This window comes from Cucurbita moschata, unplaced genomic scaffold (assembly GCF_002738365.1).
Source record: "Cucurbita moschata cultivar Rifu unplaced genomic scaffold, Cmos_1.0 Cmo_Scf00085, whole genome shotgun sequence".
Lineage (NCBI taxonomy): Eukaryota > Viridiplantae > Streptophyta > Magnoliopsida > Cucurbitales > Cucurbitaceae > Cucurbita > Cucurbita moschata.
The window spans coordinates 314,446-323,491 of record NW_019268601.1 but is presented as its reverse complement, the minus strand read 5'-3'; the positions used below and the strand labels follow the sequence as shown (position 1 = coordinate 323,491).

Genomic DNA, 9,046 nt, shown 5'->3' with positions numbered 1-9,046 from the left:
CTTTCTCGTTGGCACATCGCCCGATGTCTGACTCTGATACTAGTAACGACGCAAGCTCACCACTAGTAGATATTGTCCTCTTTGAGATTTCCCTTGCAAGCTTTTTCTCAAGGCTTTAAAACGCGTCTGCTATGAGAAGGTTTCCACACTTGTGGTTTTTTTTCTCCTCCCCAACCAATGTGGGATATCACAAAAACTGAACTCGACCCAACCCAACCATATAGTTTTGGGTTCGTTTGATTTAAGTTCAAATTTTTTTAAAAATCTTTTTGTTTGTAAAAAAAAATAAAATTTTAGTTCGTAAAATATTTATGGAGATGTAAGGCGTAAAAACTTAAATTTCGATCTAGGAGACCATGTGTTCCTAAAGATAGCACCCATGAGAGGGATGTTCGGATTTTGAAAAGAAAGGGAAGCTAAGCCCCAAGTTCATCGATCCTTTTGAGATACTAGAAAGAATAGGACTAGTGGTTTGTAGACTCGCACTCTCTCATACACAATATATTTTATGTGTCTATGTTACGAAAGTATATGTCACCCCACTTACATGACAGCACATGATACACTTCCCTCAAGAAAGGAATTAACGTGTAAAGAAGAGTCGATACAAAATTTCTCCAAATTTTATTTCTTCATGGATAAGAACTTCAAGATACTCAACAAGAAGAAAATGACTAACAAGAGGTAACCAATTTTATAAATTTTTTTTGGATTATTCGAAAAAAATAATATTAAAGTTTTAGGAAAGTGGTAAATTACCTTATTTATAAAGTTTAAAAGAATCACCAAATTGTCATTGTTGACCAAATTAGATCCTCCATAATACCCTTATGCACACAATCCACAGTCTCTTGAAATCTCGCCGTTGAATCTCCCTCTAAATTAGATATGATCCGGAACATTCACCGATCATTAAATCCAACGGCTAAAATTCAAAACTAAATTTGACAAAGCTCTGATCGGTATAGGATTTTCTAGCAAAAAATCCAAAAGGATCAACTGCAAAATCATGGTGGTTCTAGATGTTTCAAAGGCGATGGATCTTTTCTCTTAAGTCATGAGCCATGTGCGTTCATTTGGAGCAAGAAGCAAGCAACATCGAGCTTTCAATCACGAGTTATAAGCTTTTTCATTTTTTAGGTTTTGAGTTCTCATGTTCCTTCCAAATTCGGAGCTATAGTCCATCATTTCCCTCCAAACTTGTTTTTATACTTTCTAAATAAGATTAACCACAATTTTGGTGAAGGAAAGAAGGGGCAAAATGCCCCAAATCTATTTTCTAGATTTGGGATGCCATTGAAGTAAATCTAGAGGAGCTTAAAAAATTCAATTCGATGTTACACGCGAATTCGTCGCGTGAGACCTAAAAAGTGTGAGTAGATATAAAAATATTATTACTCAGCAAAAGAATACACATCTAAAAATTAAGATATAGAATTGGGATCGAATGTTCAATCTTCATTGATATTGACAACGTTTAAATAGATACAAGATACCAACTAATACCTACAAACGAGGAAAATATAAACTATCTAAATCTTGACAATAAAGTAAAATATACTACTAATCAAATCTCAAACATAAAGAGAAAAATATTAACGGAATCTAAAAATATATTCCATGACTAATATATTCTCAAGATATTAACTGATTAGGAATATTTTGACTAATTCAAACTAACAATAAATTGCACTAAAACTCCGAGAGCCTTTACGAAAAACTTCAAACTTCACTTTGGCAAGTGCCTTAGTAAATATGTCCGAACTTGCTCATTAGTATGTATTTTCTGCAATTCAACATACTGCATTAAGCATTCTCTCAAACAAAATGATAATTAGTAGTTACCATTTCTTGAATAAGCTTCTTGATCAGCCACAAAAATTCTTGAGTAGCCATTGTAGCAACTACATATTCTGCTTCACAACTTGACAAAGCAACGGTGCTTTGCTTTTTACTGCACCATGCTTTTTACTGCACCATGAAATTGCCGCAGAGTCTGTTGTAAAACAAAAACCTCTTGTAAAGCATCTGTCATTCACGTCACCAGCCAAATTAGCATCCACAAAACCACTAGGATTTTTATCAGGTTGAGCACCCCGCCCCACTGGTCCAGAGTTATTGAAACTCAGCTTCCTCTAGCTCCTCTCTATTTTGTCCTCAGCAGCCTGACTAGTTCCATTGCCAAAGTTCTTTTTCCCCATGTCGTTGGATTTTTTAGTCTTCTCCCCGACACTTCTATAATTTTCGACTCTAACTTCTCTTCAAGTTTTTTTCCAATCATGTCCTTTCTCAGCTAGAACCTCTTCCCTCAGCCTCGCCTCTCCAAATGGGTTCATCTTGCCGTCGTCCCTGATATCTCCGACAACTTCACTTTATTCACCGGCAGCGTACGTGGCTGTAGATTAAGCTTTGGTCGACTGCCACCGCCGCTGCCAGAATTACCTTCATCTTTCTTCCTCCTTGTAATGCCCCTAATTTTCTCTACCCTAATTAGCGACGTTACCTTATCCTCATCAAATCAACGGACAAGAGTTCACGTGGAACAGTTTCAATAACGAAAATGCATTCATCAATATATGCAGTTCATACCTAGGAAAACAATTGCGACAACCTAGCCTAGAAGTGATCAACAGAGAACTAGAGGAAATAATTGCAAAACTATGAACCCAAAAGAATCCAACAGGCGCCTACGACACTACATACTCTCCTCAAGATTTCCATGGCCCTTCGCGTCATCCACCATCACCCGTACATGGGAGCCTTGCCCTTTCCTGAAAATATTGGTAGCACGTGGCTTGAGTATTATATAAAATACCCAGTAAGTCGCCCCACTATTAGGGTTAAGCATATATTCATACATCCGGATACAAGCAGTCGCACACAATACATCTACATGTCGCACACGACACACATACATGACGCACATAACACACATACATGTCACACAGTATACCCATACATGTCGCGCACAACAGCCATACCTGTAGCACATGATACATACATAACGTTCATAATAGCCATACCTGTTGTACATAATAACTATACATGTCGCACATCATAACCACACATGCCGCACATAATAACCATACATGCCGCACAGTGTCAGAAGAACGAAGCTGAGAGAGGGGTCTGTCTTCCATTCCTTCCCATGGCCTTAGCCTTGCTTTGTCCGGGCGGGGGTGGATGCATTGTAATTTCCCACACATGGCTCACGTGTGTGTCTGTGGGCCCACCAGGCGAGCTCGCAAGCGAACTCCCTGGGCCTAGCTTGGTCAGGTATGTATGACATACAATACCGGACGCCACGGACAAAGGAGGGCCTGCATGATATCGTGGCGAACACAATATCGAATATATGCATCCATACCATCAGTAGCTATCAGGGGGGTTGCCCTAGGTACATAACCATAGCGTGCATGAGGTTCTTAAGGTTTACCTCCATGACATTATACATTCAACGTTCCATCCCCTTGCCGCATTACATAGCATAACCAGGTCCACATTGAGCAAGCATATCATAGCATCACCGGGTCCACATTGAACAAGCATATCATAGCATACTAGTCATCTCATTCATGGCATGCGGGGTTCTCATTACAATCATGACATGTCAATCAAGCTCATCATACATACAGGGGAACACACCGTGTCACAACATCATATTCATAAACATGGCATACATAGCAATTCACTGCAAGAATCACATACATAAACATAGCATGCATAGTATTTCACTGCAAGAAACATCCAACCTAGCATACAGCAACAACATATGGTGCATGTAAGGGCCAGCACCAACATACATACATAACTAACGGCAACAGTAAGGTTACTTACCTCCTTGGCCTTGGCCGAAGTCGCCCACAACGTTAACTCCAGCGCCTAACTACCCCTATAAAATAACATGATACACTTAGAGCACTTTCACAACTATCCCTCGTGCCTAGCTACCAAGGTACATCCCTATCACAAGCTATTTGTCAAAAATGTAGTTATACTGACCTCAGATGGTTGAAACGAGGGTGGGAATGGCTCCAAAAGGGATCGGAAACCTAGGAATCGGTATACTATTCGGATGTCGAGCCGCCAAGCCGCACTTAGCCGAGCCGGAGGTTCGCGAAGCCGTCGATGGAGCAGAAACCGATGGTTGCGACGAACACCGCCGGCGCAAGGTTTCTGGCGCGCCTCCAGTTTGGGCCATAAAGGGGACGAGGCTCTAGGGTGGTGTCCGAACGCGGCCTGCGACGAGTGGGCTGCACGCTGGCTGAGAAGTCTCGCGAAAATGCTGAGGGTCGACCCATGCCTACGCTCCGTCTTCCTCGTCCAAAAGTCCCGACGGTCCGAATCGCAGAGCTTGGCTACTGTCGCCGGTGGATGCGTCGTCGTTTGTCTGTTCTCCGGTGGCCCGTCGGCTTCCTCTTGCTTCGAACCACACCGGCGCTCCCTTCTCCCCAAAGGAGGCAGCCACTCCTAGGGTTTACGGGAGCCTGAGTGGGTCCCATCGGAAATCTCGTGATTTGTGGCGGGCTTTCCCTTTTTTTTTTCTCTCCTCTCTCCTCAGAAGGTGTATCGTTACACTCCTATTTTCATCAAAGACCCTAGACGAACCCCACTTCGAGTTAGACGAATCATCCCCATTCGAATACTTGTTACTCCTCTCATACGAACCATTCGAGCCATAATTTCTAAATCCACCACCAACACGACCGGAATTTAAACCTTTCTGGCATCTTTTCCCTTCCCTCCATAAAAATCAAAGTCATCCCTCCATGAATTTTGATCTTTTGATTGCTCCAATTCTAGTGACAAAGAGTTGTAGGCTTGAATAGCTTTGATTTCATCTGATTGAAGATTTTCCACAAACTTAGCGAGGTTACTTCGAGTTTGATCGGATTCAAACACCATGTTCAGTTGGACCTCGAGCCTCTGAACTTCATTCATGGCAGAGGACAATACAGCAACATCCATTGCGTGCTGCTTTTGAACAGCTTCGAGTTCGAACTTCCATGCTCGATCTCAATCTTGAAAAAATTTTTACAGTTCTTGAACACGATCTTCCTCAGAAGTTGAGAGCTCAAACACCTACTGTTGGGATTCTTCAAGCTTTGCAGACATATCTGATAGTTGTTTCTTTGCTTCTTCTACTTCCTGTTGGACTTGCTTTTTGTTTGATTCAGATACACTTAGTTGATCACTTGTTTTCTTCTCTTCCTCCTGGAGTTGAGAAAGCCATGATTCCAATTCAGCCACTTTGTTGGGCCCTTTACTCTTCTTTTGACAATGTGGACAAACATCTGATAAAAGAGTTTTGTTTCCAGTTGCATGATGAGAACAACTAGAATCAACAATCCATTCTTCATTGTAGTCTATAAAGGCATGAGCATTTGTAGAGACATCATCTTGATGTACAGCTGAAGTCTCGTTTGTTAGCTGGTCAAGAACCTTAGTGGTTAAGCAATATTCCCAAATTGGATCTGAAGAATTTTTACTTTCATGTACAACATTTGCTTCTGATTCCTCCATTTTGACTCGGCAATTTGACTTAATATGGCCTGGCTTTCCGCAACGACACACCACTTTCACCTGACAATCTCGTTTAAAATGGCCAGTTTTCCACACCTGTAACAAGCTTTAAATGGCTTCTTTGACGACTCCTCACTACTGAATTGATTCTCATCGCTTGATGAAGGCTTTGAATGAAAATTCTGTCTCCTTTGATCTTTGACATACAACACATCTTATGACTTTGAGGAAAACTCGTTGCTGTTAGTCATTTGCTTAATCAAGGCTTCCTGGTTGGAAAGAAGATTCTCCAGTTCAATTATTAATTACTGTAGGCTGATTTGCCCACCCTTGTATTGAGGAAATAAAGGGCATAAAATCGCATCACTCACTCGCTCCTCAGCATCTAATTCTGAAATTTCAGAACACAGATTTTTCACTTTCAAAAAATATTCTTCAACAAAAAAATTACCTTGAGTTACCATAGCTAGTTCATTCTCTAGAAATTGCAGTCGAGCGGTATTTTTCTTAGTGAACAACTTTTGAAGTGTTTCCCATACTTTCTTTGGTGACTTTAAATCACGAACATGATCAATATACTCCTTGCTAATCAAAGTTCGCAAGGTAAATAAGGATTTTCCGCATTTGATCTTCCATTGTCGGCGTAATTCTGCATTCTGTGGAGTATCTGCTGGGATTTCTGTGTCATTACCTTCAATTAAATCCCACAAATCTTATCCCCGTAGATAATTTTCCATACATAACTTCCAATAACTATAGTTATTGCCAACACGCTTTTCCATAGCTATACCTATAGAAGCACTTCCCCCACTCATCTCGTTGAGTAATAATATCAAACCGTACCAACTTGGCTATGATACCAACTGACGCAATATCTACCACCCAAAAGTGTGAATATATATGAAAATATTATTACTCAACGAAAGAATACAGATTTAAGAATAAGAAATAGAATTGGGATCGAAGGTTCAATCTTCATTGATATTCACAACATTTAAATAGATACAAGATACAAACTACTACCTACAAATAAATTAAATATAAACCATCTAAATCTTAACAATAAAATAAAATATATGACAAAAATATTAACAGATACTAAGATATATTCTATAACTAATATATTCTCCAAATATTAACAGATTATGAATAGGTTGACTAATTCAAACTAACAATAATGCACTAAATTTTGACAATAGCTCCAAGAGTGTTCCCCGTTAGAGAAATATAATATCATGTAAGTTTGGGGTAAAACTCAAACTCTTATTTCTAGCCTATTTTATTTAAAATTGAGGTTTTCGTTAGACTTAGGGAACTAAATAAAGCATATCCGATGAAGGAATTGAGGGGTAATTCGTTTGAGATCAAGCTGCCTAGGAAGATCAAACTCTACGTTTTAGGTTCAGATGCAGACCAAAGGTTTGAATCCAATAGTGGCCACACTTACATAAAGTCGTCCTCCTAAATTAATTCATTTAGTTTGAGAGGAGTATAAGGAAGAATTCTTGTGAAAAAATGGTGGCCTTAATATGCAATTATAATCCTACTCAATAAACCCTAAAATTGAGTATTGCACCAAGTTTGGAAGCTGATAATTTAGGATACAGTCCATGAAAAGGTGAGATATCGGTCCCTTAACTCTTTCTTGAGACTCCATCTTTTAAGTTTTATGAAAGAATTGAGGGGAGAAATGTAAGGACCCTAGATTTCTACTAACTTAAAGTCGCTACCGTAACGTAACTTCTTATGCAGAAATAATCAATTAAATCATCTCCATAAAAGAATGTTATGGGCTTACATGTTTAAGAAAATGGTTTAAGGTAAATATTAAATATAATCATGTCCTATATACAATCACTTGCGATGTCGTCGCCAATCGTGCAACCTTTACCTGAAAGGTAGCGTCAATCATGCTTGAGTATTTTATACTCAGTAAGTGACCCCACAAACATGAATGGGACCTGTCATTTGAATCGTCGGGCTAGCATTCTCTGGTGTTTCGGCGTTGTGCATCATATCAAAAAGTTTCGATCTTGGGACCTATGAGTGACCACGCTTCCACTGCGCCACTCTGATTTATAAAGAAATATATCCCTAATAAGCATGCATGAACGAGTAGATTATGTTTTTTTCTAATAGATCGAGCACTCTCGTATTATGAGTAATGTCATGAAACAGCGTACTCATCAATAATAAGTCATCAAGGGATTCTTTGAAGTTCAGGACATTACAATTGAAATCAAAGCCAGGTTTCAATCCTGGGACCTATGGGTTATGTGCCCATCACTCTTCCGCAATGCCACTCTGATTTACAAAAAAATTTGGACCATTTCTCAATTGGTGTGTGTCATCCTTCTACAGGGGCCAAGCTAATCACCTCTGTATCGTTCCAATTTTTACATGTTTTGACCTCTATTCGATTGTTCTTCTCGATTTCGTTGTTAACCTCATTATGATTTGAATTAGGTTATACTAGAGAAATTTTAAAAAATTTGAATCTCCTAACACAAGGAAAAGCTAGCTCGGCATGGCATGCGTCATCCATATAAATAATCATTCGTACTCTTCAAAAGTAATGCTTGCGCAAGGACATACGAGCATGCGAGCATATCTTGCCTTAAGTGGTAGATTATGCATGTTTAGGACTCTAAAAGGGCTATTTGGATGAAAATGCTATATATGTTAATGAAAATTAATGAAATGCCCCTAGGATGAGAATTTATGATGCATATCGATTTTTATGTTTTCCGTTGTGCTAGAATGGAGGATAAGATACTATAATATGTGGTATGCGTGACTAATGGGTGTTATTTCCCCATTGAGTTTGTTTGAATGTTTAGATTATGATTTCTTTACTGATTGATATGAATATCTGCCTATTAAGCATGCATTAATGAGTAGATTATGTTTTCCGTGCTTTAGGTGATTGATAGAAATATCTCCCTAACAAAGTATGCATGAGTGAACCAAGCTAAGATTATGGCACTAGAGCTAGAGCGGTTTACATGTTGACCTAGGCCAGTACATTTCTAATAGATCGAGCACTCTAGGATTATGAGTATCGATCATATGTCTAGACTTGGGTGCACCCAGAGATTGAACTAGCCCCGAGGAGCTAACCCCTAGCATCCTAAAAAATGCGAGATGAGAACTAAATAACCTAGATGCCCTTAAGGACTTAATAACCGTCCATGACATTTAATAATGATTAAGAAAACTTAACAATAGTATGAACAATATCATCAGAACCCAAAAGTCACTAGCTATTATTGAGTGTAGGGTCGAGTCAAGGCCGACGTTGCAATCATGAAAATTGATCTTGAAGAAGGACTTGAGATTACATGGGTAGTTTGCTCGAGATGAGAACTTCTATTGAGTGTACAAACGGGTAAGGAAGAAGTTACGATTTTGTAAACTAGCCTTGGAAAAGATTTGGGGTTACACAGGTCGATGGCTTAGGGTTAGTGCTCCAATTAAGTTTAGGAATGGGATAAAGACTAAGATCGCAATTCTATAAACCGAT

At 39.2% G+C, this 9,046-nt stretch overlaps 1 non-coding gene across 1 annotated transcript; it reads right to left on the bottom strand.

Annotated features, from left to right (window-relative positions):
- Positions 1-7,838: 7,838 nt before the first annotated feature.
- LOC111439066 lies at positions 7,839-7,944 on the bottom strand. The gene has a single exon (XR_002709751.1). It is a non-coding gene; the product is annotated as a U6 spliceosomal RNA (small nuclear RNA).
- Between the last annotated feature and the right edge of the window lie 1,102 nt (positions 7,945-9,046).